At 40.8% G+C, this 24,461-nt stretch overlaps 1 non-coding gene across 1 annotated transcript; it reads right to left on the bottom strand.

Annotated features, from left to right (window-relative positions):
- Positions 1-11,266: 11,266 nt before the first annotated feature.
- Positions 11,267-11,373, bottom strand: LOC148565199 (small nucleolar RNA R71). The gene has a single exon (XR_015883835.1). It is a non-coding gene; the product is annotated as a small nucleolar RNA R71 (small nucleolar RNA).
- Between the last annotated feature and the right edge of the window lie 13,088 nt (positions 11,374-24,461).

Raw genomic sequence — 24,461 nt, 5'->3', positions numbered from 1 at the left:
AGACCCAGGGAGTTTTCACATCCCTTGTGCCATAGGTGAAACTATGTTCGATATAGCACTATGTGATTTGGGGGCCAGCATCAACTTACTGCCCTTATCCCTGGTGAAGAGGCTGCAGATCAATGATATAATGCCCACAGATGTAATCATCAGACTGGCTGACAAAACTCAAAAGCAAGCAATAGGAGTGGTGGAAAATGTGTTGCTAAAGGTTGGGAAATACATTCTCCCAACAGACTTTGTCATCCTGGACATGGAAGAGAGTCACACTCACCCAATCATATTGGGAAGACCATTCCTAGCTATGGCCAGAGCACTTATCGATGTAGAGAAAGGGGAGCTAATATTGAGAATCCATGATGAACGACTCAGCTTCAATGTTTTCAAACTCTCACAAGAAACAGATCAAGAAGACAAGGAACTAAGCACAAATGATAATGAGACACTGAAGGAGGAAACAAGCACTGAAGCACAGCCAGTTCATTCTGAGACCCCTTTAATAGATAAACAAGGAAAACAACAATTGTCACAGCTCAAGGAAAAGTTGGAGGAACCTAAACCTCTAGAGGCAGGTGAAGACAGCATCACAACTCCTTTAGAAAAAGAGGTCACCAAGGGGAAGCCAACTTCAAAAGAAACAAAGAAGAAGGTACCAAGGAGGTGGAGGAACAAGAAGATCCCTACGGAAGACTTCTCTCCAGGGGATAGAGTTGTCTCAGCTTACTTCTCAGATATTCCCCCTAATCTCCCTACTGTACCATCTCAGTTACCCAAGGTCTTCACTATCAACAGAGTTCTTTCCCTGGAACATGTGGAGATCATTGATCCAACCAATGGATATAAGTCCACAGCAAGAGGGGAGGACTTCAAGCACTACCAACCACCCTGATGAGGGAAAAACGTCAAGCTAGTGACGCTAAAGAAGCGCTTCATGGGAGGCAACCCATGTTCTATATATGTTTTTAAAATAATGAATAAATCAATGTTTATGAATTTCAACCCAAACTTGACAAACACTTGGTGAAATCTTTATCATGCAGTATATAGTGAAGAACAAGTTTGGTGTTCAAAGCAAACCAAGATGCATGCTAGTCTTGGGAGCTTTGAACAAAACTTCTCATCACATTGATTCAAACTAAGTTTGGTGTCACCCCATGGTGCCACCAAAATGCATAAGGATACACAAGTAGTTAGTTAGTTGAAATTCATAAATAAACAAACTCTTTTTCTTCTCTTTATTATTCTAGCCGAAGAGTTTGATTTTTATGATATTAATTTCCTTATTTTAAATCTTTATAGGAAAAGAAAAGAAGCATAAAAAGGGAATGGATTGGACAACTAAACAAAGAAGGATCGGACACCACAAAAGGAATGGCTACACACTTGTTCTAAAAAGGGAATACATTGGAAAATGTTGCCATGCAACATTGGAAAAATGGAACCCCTAAAAGACCGAGCAATCTCATTCATAAAGTGATGATCCTTGTCTTTTATCCATGCATCACCCCAACCGTCCATCAAGTAACCACTCAATCAATCCACACCCTCCATTCTCTCACAACTTCTCTATATAATGACCCTTGTTCCGTACCCACCTTCATTGTCATTACCCAATCTTCACCACTCTCCATTTTGGTACAAGACACTCCCTACCCCATTAAAAACCTTTTTCCCACCTCACTCTCTTCATCGCAATAAAACCTTAAACAACCAAAAATCTTCACAACTTTGCCACCTTCACATATTAACTATCATTCATGGCGTCTTCGGGTTCTAAAAGAAGGAAGGGAAATGAACCCATGGAAGAACACCCATATGATGAAAAGAGATTTAGAAGCTTGCATCATGCATTGCAATACGGGTGGATGGTTGATAAGGAAATCATTTATGAGCTGGGATTTCAAGTTAAAAAGATTGAGTGCCCCGAAATCACAGAGAAGATAGAAAGGAGAAGATGGGAGCTCCTCACTGACCCGGTCATTAAGGTGAATGCAAACCTCATAAGAGAATTTTATGCAAATGCGGTTCGATATGATAAGAAGGATGAGTCGTACACAAGCTTTGTGAGAGGAAAGCTGGTGGACTTTGGTCCCATGAGTGTCATGAGGGCATTGAAGTTACGGTCTATACAGTTTGAAGAAGAAAGCTATCACTCAAGATTGGACAACCCCAATTATGACCAGATTCTGCAAGATATTTGTGTACCAGGAGCTGACTGGGAAAGGGGTGCGGGAAATAAACCAAAGTTCATCAAGAGAACAGATCTCACTCCTGAAGCCAAAGGGTGGTTTGAGCTAGTGAGAAGGTCTATTCTCCCAGCTGCAAACAACTCGGAGGTGAATGTCAAGAGAGCCACAATGGTGCACTGTATACTGAAGGGAGGAGAAATCAAGGTTCATGAACTCATAGCTGAAGGTATTAGAAAGATGGCAGAAAAAAGCGACTCAAGAGGAACGTTAGGTTACCCCAGCACTATTTACCGAATATGCAAGAAAGCTGGGGTAGTTTTTGAAGATGAGAACCCCATGTGGATAAAGGAAGGCATCCCAATAACTGTACAAAGGATGAATGCTGTAGCATTCCCTTTGCCTCAGCGGAAGCAAAGGAAGAGGACAGCCCCTCAAGTAGTGGAAGGACAAGTCTTAGAGGGTCAAGCACAACAGACCTTGGACATGCACCAATTGCAGGAGGCCATCGATGGCTTATCTAGACAATATTTGGAAAGCCAAGGAGCACAGAAGGAGCTTCAACTATAGATGATGGGGCAGCAAGAGGAAAAACTCTCAAGATGGATGACTCAGCAAGGTGAGTGGCAAAGGCAAATAATGGAACAGCAACTAAGTCAAGGACAACAATGGGGAGAAATATTCAACAGGATGGAACAAAGGCAAAACGAGCAACAAGAATCTACCTAGAGGCTAATCAACATCCAAGCACATCAAGGGGCACACATACATGAGATGCATCGAAGACAAATAGAACACGCAGAACTATTGGATGAGCAAAGGGCATTCGCACAAGGAGTTTACATGAGCAAAACAGGACATCACATAAACACTCAAGCTAGGCTCGGCTACTTAGTGGGACAGCTGCCAATATTGTATCCAGGAATAGCCAGGTATGACGAAATGAAGGATGAATTAGCACGAAAGGAAAGACAAAGGGTGGAAGAGAGTCATGAGTCAGTGAGGAAGGCACTTGAGGATTGGAAGCAAGCAAGATTGGCACGGATGCGAGGAAATGCAAGAGGAAACAAGGAGGACAAGCAAGGAAAAGAGCATGGACATCAACAACAGTAACAGGTGGTCGAGTTCCTTCTTTAGTTCACCTTTCTCTATGTTTTAAATAAGGAAGATCTTGTATGAAATAGAACATGCTTCCATGTTAGTTTAAATCTTTTTTTTAAATTCTGTCTTTTAAGTTCTGAATAGGTCTATGTGTGCTAGTCTTTATGTCACTGCATCCTCCTTAACTTACTTGTATGCTTTTCCCTTTTAATCAAATGAAGAGAGAATGTTTATGCTTCAAAAGACCAGAGTGGAGTTCATATTATGGAGTACATTCTTGAGTTTGTCGTATGATCATAAGTTAGCTAAGTTGGTTCAACCATAAGGTGGGATGACAACTATCTGGCCTGAATACTTTACTTTGAATATACTCATGAGACTAAGTATATGACAAGATCCTAATAAGAGAAAGAGAAAAGAATAATGAAAGTGGAAAAACAAAAGAAAAAGAGTAAGTAATAAGGCTAGGCACCAATGGTTTTGATCTTAAGATATGTGTCTGTGGTGTTCCTGTATGAGGGATCTACTTGGATGAATAAGCTCTTAGGGGTGCTTTATCACCTGGTAACTTGGGTTAACTAACCCGGGATTATCAGCTGAAAGTCCATTATCAAGAGTAACCCTCACCACAGAGCATTTAGTAACCCAAAGAGGTGCTGGACACCAAGGTCTTAAGAAGGAAAATAAATGAACTATATGCCTGTGGTGTGTATGTATGGGGGAGAGACTTGAGGGAGTAAGTTCTTAGGGGTGCTTCAACACCTAGCAACTTGAACCAACTGGTTCGGGAGTGTTGGCTGAAAGCTTATCTTAAAAGTTGCCCCCTTACAAAGCACTTAGCCTAAGAACACCAATAAGCTTTGAAATGACAATAAAGGGATCAATAAATAAAAGTCTCATGGGATGTAAGCAAAGTGAGTGTTTTAAGACATGATAAAGGTCTGAAAGCCAGGAATGAACCTAAGTTTCTATGCATGAAACCACCATAAAATCAGTGATATGACTTCCACAAGAATGACTCATTGCTCTTGGCATTCCATTCATCATTCTCTTGTTCCAGTACTTGCTTAGGGACAAGCAAGCTTTAAGTTTGGTGTTGTGATGCCAGGGCATCTTGGCCAGTTTCACTGACCTTTTCTTTACTGTTTTTAGGTTAGTTTCATGCATTTCCTTAGGAAATAAGCTAGTTTTGGGTAGATATTCACTTACACCTTGATTCAAGCATACATTGTGCATTTTACATTATTTCATGAGGATTTTGCATAAGTTTAGTGACAAATTGTATGTTGCATTGCCCATGACTTGGACTAGAACTTTGATGCGCTCTATTGCTTGATTTCAGGACCAAAGGAAGCAAGGAATGGGAGGTAACTTGCAAAGTTAATGAGAAAAGTGATTGCCAATAACACTCCCAAAGCCATCATTGACCACGTTAAGAGTCACGTTAACTAAGTTAACGTGAACTCTAACGTGGAGAAGGGAAGTTGAGCCAACGTTAGTGACACTTAACATTGTCACTAACGTTGGCAAATGCTCATAAGTGGCCACGTTAGAGTCCACGTTAACTTAGTTAACATGGCCTCTAACGTTAGAAAGGGGAGAAACGCCAACGTTAGTGACATTCAACATTGTCACTAACGTTGGCCTAAGGAGAAACATACCACGTTAACTCCCACGTTAACTTGATTAACGTGGGAGCTAATGTAAGAAGCAAGCATGGTCGACAACGTTAGTGACACCCAACATTGTCACTAACGTTGTAAGCAACCACACAACCCCCCAAGGAGCCACGTTAACTTCCACGTTAACTTAGTTAACGTGGAAGCTAACGTTGATGAGTGAAAGAATGGCCAACGTTAGTGACACTCAACATTGTCACTAACGTTGGGGATGGCTAAGCATGGCCACGTTAGAAGCCACGTTAACCTAGTTAACGTGGACTCTAACGTGAGACATAGCGGCACCTTGGAACGTTAATGACAATGTTGAGTGTCACTAACGTTCTCGAAGGATGGCAAGCCCACGTTAAAGAGCCACGTTAACTAAGTTAACGTGGGCTCTAACATGGGAACAAAGGGGGCTTTTCAAAGTTATTGGGAATGTTAAGTCTCAATAACGTGTGTGAAGGATTTAGAGGCAACGTTAGTGGCAACGTTTATGCCACTAACGTTGAGGTTAACGTGGCTTTTACTTAGTAACGTTAGTGAGAAAGTTGATTGTCACTAACGTTCTCGAACTTATATTTTCACTAAATGTTAACACCCCTAACGTCCTGAGCAAAAGTCTCTGCCCACTTCACATTTCCTCTCTGCAAGTAAAGCCAAGCCCAAATGAAGAAGAGAACTGCTTCAAACTCAAGATCCAAAGGCCCAAGACTTGAAGAGCTAACTAGAAGCTGAGAGAAGTAGTATATATAGGAGTAGCTTTGAATTGTTATAGGGAATCTGGAAGTTTGGAAAAAGAGAACTACTCTCTGTATTTTACTTTCTCTGCATTTTCTAGCTTTATGATGTATTCTCCATCTTTGTTTTCATTTTCAAGAGCTATGAACAACTAAACCCCTTTCATTGGGTTAGGGAGCTCTGTTGTAATTTGATGGATCAATACTAATTTTTATTATTCTTCTTCTATCTTTTCTCTTGATTTTACTTGAAAGCTTTCGATCTTCATCCAATTGAGTAGTTATCTTGGAAAAAAAAGCTATTCAAACTTGGATCTCTTTTGAACCTTGAAAGAGGAATGAAGAGATCAAGCTAGAAATGCTTTCTCATGCTGGACCAAATTGGGTTTGGATGGGTATGTGACTATAACCCTCTCAATACTTGATTTGGGAAATGCATGTGGTATAATCAGTGACCATACTTCATCTCTTCTCATGAGCAATTGACCAAGGAATTGGCTATTGATCAAGATTTGAGAGATTGAATTGCAAGAAATTGTAATTCAATCACTTAAGATTGCCAAGGAGATCAGTGAGTGCATTGATTGAGGAAGAGATGAAAATGAACTTGATCTGGAGAATTGCAACATCTCTTAAGCCCAATGAACTCCCCATCTCTGATCTTACCCATTCTCTTTAATTTCTGGCATTTACTTTTATGAGCAAATCCCCCATTCCTATTTACAATTCTGCAATTTATTTTCAGTCATTTACTTCCAGTCCTTTAATTCTAGCATTTACTTTTCTGTTATTTACATTCCCGCCATTTTATTTTCTGCAACTCTCAACCCAAATTCTAGATTCGCTCAACTAGAACATTCTTCTAATTAAAGTTGCTTGATCAATCAATCCCTGTGGGATTCGACCTCACTCTATTGTGAGTTTTTACTTGACGACAAATTTGGTACACTTGCCGAAGGGAGATTTGTTGAGAGACAAGTTTCCACGCGCATCATAGCTTTAAGACATAGACACTTAAACACTAATGATCATGTAATAAAGACACAAACATAAATAAACATAAAGCATAGTAAATGAAAAACAGAAAAATAAATAAATAGACAAGGAGATTAAGGAACGGGTCCACCTTAGTGAGGGTGGCATCTTCTTCCTCTTGAAGAACCAATGTTGCTCTTGAGCTCCTCTATGTCTCTTCCTTGCCTTTATTGCTACTCCCTCATAGCTCTTTGATCTTCTCTAATCTCATGGAGGATGATGGAGTGCTCTTGGTGCTCTATCCTTAGTTGTCTCATGTTGGAACTTAATTCTCCTAGGGAGGTGTTAATTTGCTCCCAATTATTTTGTAGAGGAAAGTGCATCCCTTGAGGCATCTCAGGGATTTCATGGTGAGGAATTTCCTCATGCTCTTGTTGAGGTCCATGATCTCTTGTTTGCTCCATCCTTTTCTTAGTGATGGGCTTGTCCTCGTCAATGAGGATGTCTCCCTCTATGTCAATTCCAGCCGAATTACAAAGGTGGCAAATGAGGTGCGAAAAGGCTAACCTTGCCAAAGTGGAGGACTTGTCAGCCACCTTGTAGAGTTCTTGAGGTATAATCTCATGAACTTCCACTTCCTCCCCAATCATGATACTATGGATCATGATGGCCCGATCCAAAGTTACTTCAGATCGGTTGCTAGTAGGAATGATAAAGCGTTGAATGAACTCTAACCATCCTCTAGCTACAGGCTTAAGGTCCGGTCTTCTCAATTGAACCGGCTTGCCTCTTGAATCAACTTTCCATTGAGCTCCTTCCACACATATGTTCATGAGGACTTGGTCCAACCTTTGATCAAAGTTGGCCCTTCTAGTGTAGGGGCGTGCATTTTCTTGCATCATTGGCAAGTTGAACGCCAACCTTACATTTTCCGGACTGAAATCTAAGTATTTTCCCCGAACCATTGTAAGCCAATTCTTTGGGTTTGGGTTCATACTTTGATCATGGTTCCTAGTGATCCATGCGTTTGCATAGAACTCTTGAACCATTAATATTCCGACTTGTTGAATAGGATTGGAGAGAACTTCCCATCCTCTTCTTCTAATCTCTTGTCGGATCTCTGGATAATTTCCCTTTTTGAGCTTAAAAGGGACCTCAGGGATTACCTTTTTCTTGGCCACAACTTCATAGAAGTGGTCTTGATGGACCTTTGAGATGAATCTCTCCATCTCCCATGACTCAGAGGTGGAAGCAATTGCCTTCCCTTTCCTCTTTCTTGAGGTTTCTCTGGCTTTAGGTGCCATTAATGGTTGTGAAAAAACAAAAAGCAATGCTTTTACCACACCAAACTTAAAATGTTTACTCATCCTCGAGCAAAAAAAGAAAGAAAATAGTAGAAGGAGAAAAAAATGGAGAAAATGGAGGGGAAGTGTGTATTCGGCTGATGCCAGGGCATTTTGGCCAGTTTCACTGACCTTTTCTTTATGGTTTTAGGGTAGTTTCATGCACTTTCTTAGGAAATAAGCAAGTTTTGGGTAAATAATCACTTACATCTTGATTCAAGCAAACATTGTGAATTTTACATGATTTCATGAGAATTATGCATGAATTAAATGACAAAATTGAATGATGCCTGTCTCATAACTTGGATTAGAGCTTTGATGCACTTAATTTCTTGATTTCAGGACAAAGGAAGCAAGGAAGAACCACGTTAGTAGCCACGTTAGTCTAGCTAACGTGACCACTAACATGGAATGGAGGCTAGCTTGCAACGTTAATAAGAAAAGTGATTGCCATTAACGCCTTCGTGAGCCATCATAGCCCACGTTAGTTGTCATGTCAACTATGTTAACGTGGAAGCTAACGTGGAAGAGAAGTAGAACTCCAACGTTAGTGGTAAAAGTAAGTGCCACTAACGTTCCAAAGTAAGTGCCAACGTTAGTGACACTCACCTTTGTCACTAACGTTGGACTAACCTCATATTTGCCACGTCAAGAGTCACGTTAACCTAGTTAACGTGGACTCTAACGTGGAGGGAGCAAGGAATCACCAACGTTAGTGACACTCACCTTTGTCACTAACGTTGGATTAAGCCACTATGAGCCACGTTAGTTGCCACATTAATTACATTAACGTGGAAGCTAACGTGGAGAAGAGGGATGATGAGCCAACGTTAGTGACACTTACCTTTGTCACTAACGTTGGAGATGGCTATCAATACCATGTTAGAAGTCACGTTAACCTAGTTAATGTGAACTCTAACGTGGGAAGAAGGGGCGTTTTGAAGCGTTAGTGACAAAGGTAAGTGTCATTAACACTCTCGAAGATTTGGCAAGCCTACGTTAAAGGCCACATTAACTATACTAACGTGAACTCTAACATAGGGAAAAAGGGGTACTCTCAACGTTATTGGAAATGGTGAACCCTAGTAACGTTTGCGAAGGGCCAAGAAACAACGTTAGTGGTCACGTTAGTGCCACTAACGTTGAAGTTAACGTGGACCATTTTTGGGTTAGGAACGTTAGTGAAAAAGGTGATTGTCACTAACGTTCTCGACCCCACAGTTTCACTTAACGTTAACGCCACTAACGCCCCAAGCTAAAGTCCATACCTACTGCACACTTTCTCTGCAAGTAAAGCTAAGACCACTGAAGAAGATAACTGCTTCAACTCAAGATCCAAAGGCCCATATCCAAGACTTGAAGAAGCAACTAGAAGATCAGAAGAATAGTATAAATAGGGAGAACTTTGAACTAGAAAGAAGCTTTTGGGCATTATTAGAATTACTCTCTGTATTTTTACTTTCTCTGCAACTTCTAGTTTAACTTTTTAGAATGTATTCTCCATCTTTGTTTTCCATTCCCAGAGCTATGAACAACTAAACCCCTTTCATTGGGTTAGGGAGCTCTGTTGTAATTTGATGGATCAATAATAGTTTTCATTATTCTTCTTCTTTCTTTTCTCTTGATTTTACTAGAAAGCTTTCAATCTTTATCCAGTTGAGTAGTTATCTTGGAAAAGAAGCTATTCATACTTGGATCTCTTCAGAACCTTGGAAGAGGAATGAAGAGATCATGCTTGAAATGCTTTCTCATGTTGGACCAAATTGGGGTTTGGATGGATATAGTGATATATAATCCTACTAACACTTTGATTTGGAAATACATGTGGTATAATCAGTGACCATACCTCATCTCTTCTCATGAGCAATTGGACCAAGGAATTGGCTATTGATCAAGATTTGAGAGATTAAATTACCAAGGAATTGGAATTCAATCACTTAAGATTGCCAAGGAGATTAATGAATGCATTGATTGAGGAAGAGATGAAAATGAACTTGATCCGGAAGATGCAACATCTCCTAAGCCCAATGAACTCCCCATTTCTGATCTTACCCATTCTTTTTAATTTCTGCCAATTACTTTTATGATCATCTTCCCCATTCCCATTTAAGATTCTGCAATTTATTTTCCGTCATCTATTTTCAGCTCTTTATTTCTAGCATTTACATTTTCTGCTATTTACTTTCCCGCCATTTAATTTCCTACAACTCTCAAACCAAATTCTGCTTAGCTCAACTAGAACATTCCTCCAATTAAAGTTGCTTGACCAATCAATCCCTGTAGGATTCGACCTCACTCTATTGTGAGTTTTTACTTGACGACAATTCGGTATACTTGCCGAGGGAGATTTGTTAAGAGACAAGTTTCCGTGCATCAAGTTTATGGCGCCGTTGCCGGGGATTGATTTTGTATCAACAATGATTAAATTGGTGGATAACTAGATTGAGTATTTTCCTTTTGTTTGATTTAGTTTTATCTGAGTAATTTACTTTCAGTTTTAGTTATTTCTTTCCCTTTACCTTTCACCCATTAGTGGTGTTACCTACATTTTATTTTAATATTTGGTTCACTGACCCACTAACTGTTTGATATATTGCATCACTCACACTAACATAATTTCTACAGAAAATATTGTCTGCATCTATCTTTCTTGCTTGTGCCTTATTGGGTGTATGACAGGTAGAAGAAGCAGGGCTTCAACTTCCTTTGATTCTAAACCTGAAAGGACCTTCCTTAGATTAAAGAGGGAAGCAAGAGGGAAGAGAGTAGTTGGTGCTGAGGAAGAGGAAGAGTACTTTGAACCAGACATGGATGAGAATATGGAGAACCATCATGAAGAAGAGACTCACAACCATGGCAGAGAAGGTCCAACGCATCAGGCTGGACAAGAGAGAAGAGTTCTGGATTCTTACATCAACCCAAATCCAGGAAACTGTGGAAGTAGCATCCAAAGGCCAACCATACATGCCAACAACTTTGAACTAAAGCCACAGCTCATCACCCTTGTTTAGAACAATTGTTCATTCAGAGGAAGTGTCCAAGAAGACCCCAATCAACATCTAACCACCTTCCTGAGGATATGCAATACTGTGAAGTCTAATGGTGTTCACCCTGACACCTATAGACTACTTCTGTTTCCCTTCTCACTCAAGGATAAAGCATCTAAATGGCTGGAATCCTTTCCAAAGGAGAGTTTAGCAACCTGGGAAGACATGGTGAATAAATTCATAGCAAGATTCTATCCTCCTCAACGAATCAACAGGTTGAGAGCTGAGGTACAAACCTTCAGGCAGCAAGATGGTGAGACTCTATATGAAGCATGGGAGAGGTTTAAGGACCTAACAAAAAGATGTCCACCAGATATGTTCAATGAATGGGTGCAGTTGTACATTTTCTATGAAGGCCTTTCGTATGAATTAAAGAAGGCAGTAGACCACTCATCCGAGGGATCTCTGAACAAGAAGAAGACCATTGAAGAAGCCATAGATGTCATTGAAACTGTAGCAGAGAATGACTACTTCTATGCTTCTGAAAGAGGCAACACTAGAGGAGTGATGGAGCTGAACAATGTGGATGCACTGCTAACTCAAAACAAGCTTATTACCAAGCAGTTGGCTGACCTTACCAAAAAGATGGAGAGGAATCAACTGGCAGCAATCACCACCTCAGCAGCAGCTCAAGAAGGAGTGAATGAAGAAGCAGAGGGTGATCAGGAACAAGCCAACTACGTTGGAAATTCACCTAGGCAGCACCATGACCCATACTCCAAAACATATAATCCCGGTTGGAGGAACCACCCAAACTTTGGGTGGGGAAACCAACAGGATCAAAGCCAAGATCAGAGACGCCACAGCCCCAACAACAATACAACTCACCAACACTCCACACAGAGGTGATATCAACACCCACCTAACAACACCTCTCAACATCCATACCAAAGTCAAAATGGCCCTTCTCATCCTTCCAATCTCAACTCTCCATCATCGGAAGAAAGACTATCAAGGATTGAGACTCTACTTGAAGGCATATGTAAGGAAATCTAAGATAACAAGGTGTTCAAGGAGGAGGTGCAAGCCAATATCAAGAACCAGGGAGACACCATCAAGAGGCTGGAGTTTCAAGTGGGATACCTTTCTGAGAAGATCCCCAAACCTACTGATAGCTTCCCAAGTGACACAGAGAAAAATCCGAGAGGTGAAGCAAAGAAGGTCAGATGGGAAGATTGCAAGATGGTTGCTATAAGTGATAAGGAGACTGAGGAAGAGCCGAACAAACCATTAGAACAACCTGAAGATACATCAGCAGGAAAGCAGGGAGAGAATCATCAAGAAACCACAATCACACAGAAGGAGCCGCTGAGACTCTATGCACCCTTTCCCCAAATACTCAATGGCGGTGTAGAGAAGAGAATATACTCAAGGTTTCTTGACATGTTTGCATCTCTCCATGTAAATATACCATTCATCAAGGCCCTCCAACAAATGCCCTCATACATTAAGTATATGAAGGAGCTGCTAACCAGGAAAGGCTCACTCAAGGGAGGACAAACAATAATGATGAATAAGGAGTGCAGTGCTCTCATTCAAACAGAGTTGCCCACAAAAAGGAAGGACCCATGGAGTTTTCACATCCCATGTGCCATAGGAGAAACACTGATTGATAAGGGACTCTGTGACCTAGGAGCAAGCATCAACTTAATGCCTCTATCTCTAATGAAGAAGCTGCAGATCAATGATCTAATACCCACAGACGTAGTCATCAGGCTGGCTAACAAAACTAAAAAACAAGCAGTGGGAGTGGTTGAAAATGTGTTGGTAAAAGTGGAAAACTATTTCCTCCCCACAGATTTTGTCATATTGGAAATGGAAGAGAGTCCCATCCACCCAATCATATTGGGAAGACCGTTCCTAGCTACAGCCAGAGCACTCATAGATGTGGAGCGAGGAGAGCTAATACTGAGGATACATGAGGAACAACTCGCATTCAATGTCTTCAAACCCTCACAAGAAGCAGACCAGGAAAACAAGGAACCAAGGGAAAATCACAACAAAGCACTGGTGGAAGAAACAAGCACTGAAGCACAAAATGTACACCTGGGAATCCCCTTGGTTGATAAGCAAAACAGCCAGAAGGTGTCACAGCTAAAAGAAACTCAAGTGGAGCCAAAACCACCAGAATCATATGAGACCAGCAACAAAATCTCCCTAGGAAAAGAGACCACAAAGAGCAGGATAACAACAAAAGAAACAAAGAAAAAGGCACCAAGGAGATGGAGGAACAAGAAGATCCCTACAGAAGATTTCTCTCCAGAGGATAAAGTGATCTCAGCTTACTTCCCAAATATCCCACCTCATCTCCCCACCATCCCATCTCAGCTACCCAAGGTTTTCACCATCAACAAAGTTCTCTCCCTAGAACATGTAGAGATCCTTGATGAAGCCAATGGATATAGGTTTACTGCAAGAGGAGAAGATTTGAAGCACTACCAGCCACCCTGACAAAAGGCAGAACGTCAAGCTAGTGACGCTAAAGAAGTGCTTCATGGGAGGCAACCCATGTTTTACATGCTTTTAAAGTAGTTAATAAATCAAGGTTCATGAAATTCAAATCAATTTTGACATATCCTTGAATGCAACATATAGCGAAGAACAAGTTTGGTGTTCAAGACACACTAAGAGAACATGAATGCAACTCATAGCATGTCACTCTTAGCACCTAGAACAAATCTTCTTACACCACAGTGCCACAAACTAAGTTTGGTGTCACCAATGTTGCATACATGGACATTTAGTTAGTTGGTTTGCACTCATGAATAACAATTAGTAACTAGAAACAAAAAAATTTTTAAAAAGTAGTTACTCTTTCTCTTTTTTTTGAAATTTTGCCGCCACTTTCCACAATTTTATTAATCATATTTCTTTTATTTTGTAGGAGAATTGATGGGAATTGAAGGAGGATTCGGCCACCACAAAAAGAGAGGACTATACACGTGTCTCCAAGGGGATTGCATTCGGAATTGTTGCCATGCAACATTGGAAGAAGAACAAGCTTGGAAACTGAACCAACCCCATCATAAAGTTGATGATCCTTGTGCTCATCCATTGCTAAACCCCATCCGTCCATCACACAACCACGCCCATCAATCCACACCTTTCATTCACTCATCACATTCCTATATAAGTGATTCCTAGTCTGTGCTCCCCTTCACATTCCAATTTCCATTCTTTATACTTCACACCTTCGGAACCCAAATCCCTTCATCTCACCCTATCCAAACCCAACCGAATTCCACCATTTATCCAAAACTCCTCAACACTTTCACACCTCAACTCTTACTCATGGCATCATCGAGCTCCAAGAGGCAAAAGAGAAAGGAACCAGTTGAGGGCAGCCCTTTTGATGAAGGGAAATTCAAAATTGCATTCCATGAACTTGAATTTGAACGGATAAAGCTCAAAAAGATATTGCCTGAGTTAACATTCCAGTTCAACGAGGATGAATGCTCACAGATTCGAGAGAAGATCAAACAAAGGGGTTGGCAAAGGCTCACGAACCCAGAAGCAAAGATAAATGCAAATTTCATCAAAGAATTCTATGCAAATATGGTCAGAGAAGACAAAACTAAGGCCCCCACCTTCAAAAGTTATGTGAGAGGAACAGAGGTGGACTTCAGCTCCAATGCCATAACGAGGGTTCTTCAGCTGAAATCGCCACATTTTGATGAGCCCAGTTATCACGTGAGAATAAGTAATGGCCCCGACAATGATGAACTTGAAGAAATTGTGAATGATATGTGTGTTATAGGATTTGACTGGGAAAGGTATTCGGATAGAAGACCTCGATTCATCAGGAGAGGAGACCTTATCCCGGAAGCCAAGGGATGGTTTGAGCTCGTGAGGAGATCTATCCTCCCAGCTGCAAACAATTCGGAGGTTAACACTACTCGAGCTACTATGGTACATTGCTTAATAAAGGGTGGAGGCATCAATGTACACGAGATTGTAGCTGAGGGGATTCAAGAGTCAGCCGAGAAGAATGATCCAGGTGCTAGACTTTGGTACCCCAGCACCATCCTTAGATTGTGCACAAAAGCCAAGGTAGTTTTCGAGGACAGCAATCCAAGTTGGGTGAACCCTGGAAGGTCAGTCACGCTACAGCGAATAACTTATGTGGCACCCGCCCAACAACAAAGAAGACCTCAAATAGGGAAAAGAACAGCACAAGAGGGGCCTCACCGAGAAGAATCTCATCAAGAAAAATACCAGCAAGAAGAGTACTATGATCCAACCAACATCAACTTGAATCACATTCACGGAGCCATTGAGGAGTTAGCAAGAAGTTATATGGAGGGACAAGAACAACAACTGCACATTCAAGCCCAAAGGATGGATCGTCAAGAAGAACTGCTTTCTAATTGGATGAATCAACAAGGAGAGTGGCAGAAACAGCAAATGGAACACTACTCCCAGCTCACTCAAGCCATCAATCAAGTGACTGAAAGGTAAGAGCGTCAAGACAAATGCCTTCAAGAACTCAACCAATGACAGCTAGCTCAGACGAAGGCATTCAATGAGTTCAGCGTACTGAATGAAGGACGACAACTACATAGGGAGGAGTTCTACATAAACACTCAAGCCAAGTTGAACTATATGTCTGGTCATATGCATAATCTGCACTCTGCAATCCCTAGGTATGATGAAGTCCAAAAAGAGCTAACAGAACAAGAGGAAAGGAAGGTGAAATAGCAGAAGAAAACATTGAAAAAGAAGATGGAAGATGCTGGCTTCTGGAAAAAGTTGATTGGAAAAGGAAAGGGAAGTGGGAGTTCAAGCACTCAAGAAAAACACAAAGAGGACAAACAAGAGGGAGAGCATGAGCAATCCCATGAGTAAAAGGTGGTGGAGTTCCCTCATTATCCCATCTTTTTCAAGTTTTAAATAAGGAAAATCATGTACGAAATAGAACATGCTTCCATAGTAGCTTAGGAATTTTCAATTCTGTCTTTAGTGTTTTTCTTGCCTTTTTCATATGTGTGCTGGTTCAAGTTACCTATCTTCATTTGCATCTTACTTATTGTATGTTTGTCCTTCTAAGCTAAATAAAAAGAGATGTTATGAAAGACCAGAGTGGAGTTTAATTAGTGGAGGAAGTCCTTAAATCTGTGGTGTAGTAATCACTTAGCTAAGTTGGTTCACCAACAAGGTGGAAAGGTAACTATCTGTCATGAATCATATGCTTGAAACACACCCCATGAGACTAGCTAAATAATAAGATCCCAGTAAGAAAAAGGAAAAGAACACTAAGAGTTGAAAAAGAAAGAAAGGTAATAAAGAATAAGGCTAGGCACCAAGGGCTTGAACATTGAGGGATGTGTCTGTGGTGCTCTTGTACCAATGAATAAGTTCTTAGGAGTGCTTCATCACTTGGTAACTTGGGTTAACTAACCCGGGATTATCAACTGAAAATCCACTATCAAGAGCAACCTTGCTACAGAACATTTAGTAACCCAAAGAGGTGCTGGACACCAAGACCTCAAAGAAAGAAAATAACAAACCATGTGCCTGTGGTGTGCATGTATGGGGGAGAGAGACTTGAGAGAGTAAGTCTTTAGGGGTGTTTCAACACCTAGCACCTTGAACTAACTGATTCGGGAGTGTTGGCTGAAAACTTATCTTAAAGAGTCGCCCTCTCACAGAACACTTAGCCTAAGGATGCAATAAACCTTGGAAAGACAAAGGGATCAATAAATAACAGTCTCAAAGGGTGCCATCAAGTGAGTATTCCAAGGCATGATAAAGGTCTGAAAGCCAGTAAAGAAATGAACCTAAGTTGCTATGCATCAAATCCCATAAAACCAAGGACATGACTTCCACAAGAATAATTCATTCATCTTGTCATTTCATTCATCATTCTCTTGTTCCAGTACTTGCTTAGGGACAGGCAAGCTTTAAGTTTGGTGTTGTGATGCCAGGGCATTTTGGCCAGTTTCACTGACCTTTTCTTTATGGTTTTAGGGTAGTTTCAAGCACTTTCTTAGGAAATAAGCAAGTTTTGGGTAAATAATCACTTACATCTTGATTCAAGCAAACATTGTGAATTTTACATGATTTCATGAGAATTATGCATGAATTAAATGACAAAATTGAATGATGCATGTCTCATAACTTGGATTAGAGCTTTGATGCACTTTATTGCTTGATTTCAGGACAAAGGAAGCAAGGAAGAACCACGTTAGTAGCCACGTTAGTCTAGCTAACGTGACCATAAACGTGGAATGGAGGCTAGCTTGCAACGTTAATGAGAAAAGTGATTGCCATTAACGCCTTCGTGAGCCATCATAGCCCACGTTAGTTGCCACGTCAACTATGTTAACGTGGAAGCTAATGTGGAAGAGAAGTAGAACTCCAACGTTAGTGGTAAAACTAAGTGCCACTAACGTTCCAAAGTGGCAACTGGCCACGTTAAGAGTCACGTTAACTCAGTTAATGTGAACTCTAACGTGGATGAGGAAGATAATGCCAACGTTAGTGACACTCACCTTTGTCACTAACGTTGGACTAAGCTCATATTTGCCACGTTAAGAGTCACGTTAACCTAGTTAACGTGGACTCTAACGTGGAGGGAGCAAGGAATCACCAACGTTAGTGACACTCACCTTTGTCACTAATGTTGGATTAAGCCACTATGAGCCACGTTAGTTGCCACGTTAATTACATTAACATGGAAGCTAACGTGGAGAAGAGGGATGATGAGCCAACGTTAGTGACACTCACCTTTGTCACTAACGTTGGAGATGGCTATCAATACCACGTTAGAAGTCACGTTAACCTAGTTAACGTGAACTCTAACGTGGGAAGAAGGGGCGTTTTGAAGCGTTAGTGACAAAGGTAAGTGTCACTAATGCTCTCGAAGATTCGGCAAGTCTACGTTAAAGGCCACGTTAACTATACTAACGTGAACTCTAACCTAGGGAAAAAGGGGTACTCTCAACGTTATTGGAAAAGGTGAACCCCAGTAACGTTTGTGAAGGGCCAAGAAGCAACGTTAGTGGTCACGTTAGTGGTCATGTTACTGGTTTAAAGGGTTACTGGCTTTTTGCTCTTGCCTTTTGGTTTAAAGAGCTATTGGCTTTTTCTGCTTGCTTTTTCTTTTTTTTTTCTTTTTTTTCTGCAAGCTTTTGTACTCACTACTTTTTCTTGCTTCATGAATCAATTTTATGATTTTTCAGATTATCAATAACAGTTCTCCTTTTTCATCATTCTTTCAAGAGCCAACAAATTTAACATTCATAAACAGCAAATTCAAAAGACATATGCACTGTTCAAGCATTCATTCAGAAAACAAAAAGTATTGCCACCACATCAAAATAATCAAATTAATCTCAAAGATGGATTTAAAATCCATGTACTTCTTGTTCTTTTGTAATTAAAACATTTTTCATTTAAGAAAGGTGATGGATTCATAGGACATTCATAGCTTTAAGACATAGACACTTAAACACTAATGATCATGTAATAAAGACACAAACATAAATAAACATAAAGCATAGTAAATGAAAAACAGAAAAATAAATAAATAGACAAGGAGATTAAGGAACGGGTCCACCTTAGTGAGGGTGGCATCTTCTTCCTCTTGAGCTCCTCTATGTCTCTTCCTTGCTTTTGTTGCTCCTCCCTCATAGCTCTTTGATCTTCTCTAATCTCATGGAGGATGATGGAGTGCTCTTGGTGCTCCATCCTTAGTTGTCTCATGTTGGAACTTAATTCTCCTAGGGAGGTGTTAATTTGCTCCTAATTATTTTGTGGAGGAAAGTACATCCCTTGAGGCATCTCAGGGATTTCATGGTGAGGAATTTCCTCATGCTCTTGTTGAGGTCCATGATCTCTTGTTTGCTCCATCCTTTTCTTAGTGATGGGCTTGTCCTCGTCAATGAGGATGTCTCCCTCTATGTCAATTCCAGCCGAATTGCAGAGGTGGCAAATGAGGTACGGAAAGGCTAACCTTACCAAAGTGGAGGACTTGTCAGCCACCTTGTAGAGTTCTTGAGGTATAATCTCATGAACTTCTACTTCCTCCCCAATCATGATACTATGGATCATGATGGCCCGATCCACAGTTACTTCAGATCGGTCGCTAGTAGGAATGATAGAGCATTGAATGAACTCTAACCATCCTCTAGCTACAGGCTTAAGGTCCGGTCTTCTCAATTGAACTGGCTTGCCTCTTGAATCAACTTTCCATTGAGCTCCTTCCACACATATGTTCATGAGGACTTGGTCCAACCTTTGATCAAAGTTGGCCCTTCTAGTGTAGGGTCGTGCATTTTCTTGCATCATTGGCAAGTTGAACGCCAACCTTACATTTTCCGGACTGAAATCTAAGTATTTCCCCCGAACCATTGTAAGCCAATTCTTTGGGTTTGGGTTCATACTTTGATCATGGTTCCTAGTGATCCATGCGTTTGTATAGAACTCTTGAACCATTAATATTCTGACTTGTTGAATAGGATTGGAGAGAACTTCCCATCCTCTTTTTCTAATCTCTTGTCGGATCTCCGTATATTCGCCCTTTTGAGCTTAAAAGGGACCTCAGGGATCACCTTTTTCTTGGCCACAACTTCATAGAAGTGGTCTTGATGGACCTTTGAGATGATTCTCTCCATCTCCCAGGACTCAGAGGTGGAAGCAATTGCCTTCCCTTTCCTCTTTCTTGAGGTTTCTCTGGCCTTAGGTGCCATTAATGGTTGTGGAAAAACAAAAAGCAATGCTTTTACCACACCAAACTTAAAATGTTTGCTCGTCCTCGAGCAAAAAAAGAAAGAAAATAGTAGAAGGAGAAAAAATTAGAGAAGATGGAGGGGAAGTGTGTATTCAGCTGATGCCAGGGCATTTTGGCCAGTTTCACTGATCTTTTCTTTATGGTTTTAGGGTAGTTTCATGCACTTTCTTAGGAAATAAGCAAGTTTTGGGTAAATAATCACTTACATCTTGATTCAAGCAAACATTGTGAATTTTACATGATTTCATGAGAATTATGCATGAATTAAATGACAAAATTGAATGATGCATGTCTCATAACTTGGATTAGAGCTTTGATGCACTTTATTGCTTGATTTCAGGACAAAGAAAGCAAGGAAGAACCACGTTAGTAGCCATGTTAGTCTAGCTAATGTGACCACTAACGTGGAATGGAGGCTAGCTTGAAATGTTAATGAAAAAAGTGATTGCCATTAACGCCTTCGTGAGCCATCATAGCCCACGTTAGTTGCCACGTCAACTATGTTAACGTGGAAGCTAACGTGGAAGAGAAGTAGAACTCTAACGTTAGTGGTAAAAGTAAGTACCACTAACATTCCAAAGTGGCAACTGGCCACGTTAAGAGTCACGTTAACTCAGTTAACGTGAACTCTAACGTGGATGAGGAAGATAATGCCAACGTTAGTCACACTCACCTTTATCACTAACGTTGGACTAAGCTCATATTTGCCACATTAAGAGTCACGTTAACCTAGTTAACATGGACTCTAACGTGGAGGGAGCAAGGAATCACCAACGTTAGTGACACTCACCTTTGTCACTAACGTTGGATTAAGCCACTATGAGCCACGTTAATTACATTAACGTAGAAGCTAACGTGGAGAAGAGGGATGATGAGCCAACGTTAGTGACACTCACCTTTGTCACTAACGTTGGAGATGGCTATCAATAACACGTTAGAAGTCACGTTAACCTAGTTAACGTGAACTCTAACGTGGGAAGAAGGGGCGTTTTGAAGCGTTAGTGACAAAGGTAAGTGTCACTAACGCTCTCAAAGATTTGGCAAGCCTACGTTAAAGGCCACGTTAACTATACTAACGTGAACTCTAACGTAGGGAAAAAGGGTTACTCTTAACGTTATTGGAAAAGGTGAACCCCAGTAACGTTTGCGAAGGGCCAAGAAGCAACGTTAGTGGTCACGTTAGTGCCACTAACGTTGAAGTTAACGTGGACCATTTTTGGGTTAGGAACGTTAGTGAAAAAGGTGATTGTCACTAACGTTCTCGACCCCACAGTTTCACTTAACATTAACGCCACTAACGCCCCAAGCTAAAGTCCATACCTACTGCACACTTTCTCTGCAAGTAAAGCTAAGACCACTGAAGAAGATAACTGCTTCAACTCAAGATCCAAAGGCCCATATCCAAGACTTGAAGAAGCAACTAGAAGATCAGAAGAATAGTATAAATAGGGAGAATTTTGAACTAGAAAGAAGCTTTTGGGCATTATTAGAATTACTCTCTGTATTTTTACTTTCTCTGTAACTTCTAGTTTAACTTTTTAGAATGTATTCTCCATCTTTGTTTTCCATTCCCAGAGCTATGAACAACTAAACCCCTTTCATTGGGTTAGGGAGCTCTGTTGTAATTTGATGGATCAATAATAGTTTTCATTATTCTTCTTCTTTCTTTTCTCTTGATTTTACTAGAAAGCTTTCAATCTTCATCCAATTGAGTAGTTATCTTGGAAAAGAAGCTATTCATACTTGGATCTCTTCAGAACCTTGGAAGAGGAATAAAGAGATCATGCTAGAAATGCTTTCTCATGTTGGACCAAATTGGGGTTTGGATGGATATAGTGACATATAATCCTACCAACACTTTGATTTGGAAATACATGTGGTATAATCAGTGACGATACCTCATCTCTTCTCATGAGCAATTGGACCAAGGAATTGGCTATTGATCAAGATTTGAGAGATTGAATTACCAAGGAATTGGAATTCAATCACTTAAGATTGCCAAGGAGATCAATGAATGCATTGATTGAGGAAGAGATGAAAATGAACTTGATCCGGAGGATGCAACATCTCCTAAGCCCAATGAACTCCCCATTTCTGATCTTACCCATTCATTTTAATTTCTGCCAATTACTTTTATGATCATCTTCTCCATTCCCATTTAAGATTCTGCAATTTATTTTCCGTCATCTATTTTCAGCTCTTTATTTCCAGCATCTACATTTTCTGCTATTTACTTTCCCGCCATTTAATTTCCTGCAACTCTCAAACCAAATTCTGCTTAGCTCAACTAAAACATTCCTCCAATTAAAGTTGCTTGACCAATCAATCCCTGTGGGATTCGACCTTACTCTGTTGTGAGTTTTTACTTGACGACAATTCGGTATACTTGCCGAGGGAGATTTGTTAAGAGACAAGTTTCCGTGCATCATTGGCCAAGGGAGGAAAGAAGCGTTTGCAATGTGTGAAAATGAGATAGTGTGGAGGGGTTTATATAGGGGTGGGGGAAGGGTTAGGTTTCGTGTTTTAGGGTTGGGTTTGGGAGGGAAATGATTTTGAATTTGGAAGTAGGTGGGGTTTTTGGGGAAGAGTGGATGGATGTGATTGGTGAGGGGTATTTGGGGAAGAGATATGGAGGTGATTGGTGAAGGGTATTTGGGGAAGTGTGTTATGAAAGGGTGTGAAGATGAGAGAAGAAGAGGTGGGGTAGGTGGGGATCCTGTGGGGTCCACAGATCCTGAGGGGTCAAGGACTTAGCATCCCTGCTCTATTTAGGGCGTGCAAAACGCCCCTATAGTGCACTTCTGGCGTTAAACGCCATGTTGCTGCTTGTTTCTGGCGTTTAACGCCAGCTTTTCTCCCATTATTGGCGTTAAACGCTAGTCTGGTGCCTGTTTCTGGCGTTAAACGCCAGCTTGATTCTTCTTTTTGGCGTTAAACACCAGACTGATGCTTCTTACTGGCGTTTAAACGCCAATAAGCTCTTCCTCTAGAGTGAGTTGTTTTTCATGCTGTTTTTCCGTCTGTTTTTGATTTTTCAGTTGTTTTGTGACTTCTCATGATCATCAACCTAAAGAAAACATAAAATAACAATGGAAAATAAATAGATATAATTAATAACATTGAGTTGCCTCCCAACAAGCACTTCTTTAGTGTCAATAGCTTGACAATAAGCTCTCATGGAGCCTCACAGATAATCAGAGCAAGGTTGGGGCCTCTCAACACCAAACTTAGAGTTTGGTTGTGGCCTCCCAATACCAAACTTAGAGTTTGAATGTGGGGGTTTTGCTTGACTCTGTATTGAGAGAAGCTTTTCATGCTTCCTCTCCATGGTTACAGAAGGAGAACCTTGAGTCTTGAATACAAGGTAGTCCTCATTCAACTGAAGGACTAACTCTCCTCTGTCAACATCAATCACAGCTTTTGCTGTGGCTAGGAAATATCTGCCAAGGATGATGGATTCATCCTCATCCTTCCCAGTGTCTAGGATTATGAAATCAGCAGGGATGTAAAGGCCTTCAACCTTCACTAGCACGTCCTTTACTAGTCCATAAGCCTGTTTCATTGATTTGTCTGCCATCTCTAGTGAGATTCTTGCAGCTTGTACCTCAAAGATTCCTAGTTTCTCCATTACAGAGAGTGGCATGAGGTTTATCCCTGACCCTAGGTCACATAGAGCCTTCTCAAAGGTCATGGTGCCTATGTTACAAGGTATGATGAATTTTCCAGCATCCGATTTTTTTTTAGGCAATGTCTGCCTTATTAATGCACTCAGTTCATTGGTGAACAAGGGGGGTTCATCCTCCCAAGTCTCATTACCAAATAACTTGGCATTTAGCTTCATGATTGCTCCTAGATACTTAGCAAATTGCTCTTCAATGATGTCTTCATCCTCTTCAGAGGAAGAATATTCATCAGAGCTCATGAATGGCAGAAGAAAGTTCAATGGAATCTCTATGGTCTCTGTGTGAGTCTCAGATTCCTTTGGTTCCTCAAAGGGGAACTCCTTTCTGTCCAGAGGACATCCCATGAGGCTTTTCTCACTGGGACTCACGTCCTCCTCACTCTCTCTAGGTTCGGCCATGTTGGTCATGGTTATGGCCTTGCACTCTCTCTTGGGATTTTCTTCTGTATTTCTTGGGAGAGTACTGGGAGGAGTTTCAGTAATCTTCTTACTCAGCTGACCCACCTGTGCCTCCAAATTTCTAATGGAGGACCTTGTTTCATTCATGAAACTTAGTGTGGTCTTGGATAGATCAGAGACTATGGTTGCTAGGCCAGAATGGCTCTGTTCAAAATTTTCTGTCTGTTGCTGAGAAGATGATGGAAAAGGCTTGCTATTGCTAAACCTATTTCTTCCACCATTATTGTTGAAACCTTGTTGAGGCTTCTGTTGGTCCTTCTATGAGAAATTTGGATGATTTCTCTATGAAGGATTATAGGTGTTTCCATAGGGTTCTCCCATGTAATTCACCTCTGCCATTGCAGGGTTCTCAGGATCATAAGCTTCTTCTTCAGAAGATGCTTCTTTAGTACTGTTGGATGCAGCTTGCAATCCATTCAGACTCTGAGAAATCATATTGACTTGCTGAGTCAATATTTTATTCTGAGCCAATATGGCATTCAGGGTTTCAATTTCAAGAACTCCCTTCTTCTGAGGCATCCCATTGTTCACAAGAT

The sequence above is a fragment of the Arachis ipaensis genome, chromosome B5 (assembly GCF_059453495.1).
Source record: "Arachis ipaensis isolate K30076 ecotype BB chromosome B5, ASM5945349v1, whole genome shotgun sequence".
Classification (NCBI taxonomy): Eukaryota; Viridiplantae; Streptophyta; class Magnoliopsida; order Fabales; family Fabaceae; genus Arachis; species Arachis ipaensis.
Note: the sequence above shows the minus strand (reverse complement) of the source record. Positions and strands in the feature narration are given on the sequence as shown.